The sequence below is a fragment of the Anneissia japonica genome, unplaced genomic scaffold (genome assembly GCF_011630105.1).
Source record: "Anneissia japonica isolate Jap-2015-1 unplaced genomic scaffold, ASM1163010v1 scaffold997_len2565447_cov190, whole genome shotgun sequence".
NCBI lineage: Eukaryota > Metazoa > Echinodermata > Crinoidea > Comatulida > Comatulidae > Anneissia > Anneissia japonica.
Genome location: NW_022696369.1, coordinates 222083 through 223396, shown reverse-complemented (window position 1 = coordinate 223396; position 1314 = coordinate 222083).

Sequence of the window (1314 nt, the reverse complement as noted above, 5' to 3'; positions counted from 1 at the left end):
CGGTACAATCACACTGTGATGAATGCCTTTAAGGAATAAAATCATGTTGATAATATATAATAATAATAAATGGATTATTATAGATTAACTTCTATGGTGGGTTACTATTACAGGGGTTACTAATAGAGTAATGGGTTACCATTTGTAGTTTTAAGGCCTGGTTATACTTGCAACGATAAAGATAACGATAAAAAGCTAATAAGCAATTGCTCGTATTAAAAATATAATGATTTATCGTGCATACGATAACAAAATATTTTGACAAATCAATTCAAATGACGTCATAATAAAGAAAAAATGACAAAATCGTTGTTACGACTCTGATTTTATCGTTTTCCCATGATTATGACGTCATTTGAATTGATTTGTCAAAATATTGTCTTATCGTTCACACGATAAATCGTTATTGAATCGTCCTAGTGTAAAATCTTCTCTTTTTAAATTTTCTAAATAAACGATTGCTTTTTAGCTTTCTTTTTATCGTTATCGTTATCGTTGCAAGTATAAACAGGCCTTTACGGTATATTGTGAACTTGTGCGAATTTCCTCTTCGACCGAACATTTAATTTGACAGTTTTTTGCCTTTTTCGGGTTCAACTGTAACTTTGCTGTTTTCTTCTGATAGCTTTTTATTTGCTATAATAGCCTTTTTCTACTCATAGATTGTTTAGCGGGTGCATGGAAAAGCTCGCCCAAGATTATTGAAAATATTCGGAGCCAAACAATCATACTTAAGCAGATAAAAATCGCCTCATATCATCACGTTATTTTAATAATAATAATAATAATAATAATAATAATAATAATAATAATAATAATAATAATAATAATAATAATAATAATAATTTGTTATGTACCAATTTCAAAATCAATGATCAAAGGTGAGAAGTATACATAGAGCATGGATTGAATAAAGATGAGTTGACCATATATGATTTTAATTTGAAGGTGGGGACAGTAAGAAGACTCTGATTTGCCGAGCGGAGATGGCGGAATTAATTGAAGACCCTTAAAACACAATAAAAGGATTTTAACAATAATACGTTGACGAATAGGTAGCCGAAATGTCCACTGATTAATCTCAGATAAGAAAGTATAATACATACTCCAAGTATTTAAATTCACGCCATCGTGTTGGGATTCAATATTTCATCATCAGGAATAGGTACCCAGTGCAGATTTTTCAGGATGGGGGTGATGTGGTGGCGCTTGGGAGTGAGGGTGCATACGCGAGCAGCAGAATTTTGGATTTGTTGTAAACGTTTAATTGAATAAGGATAGGAGGCCAAATAAAAGTGAATTACAATAAATTTG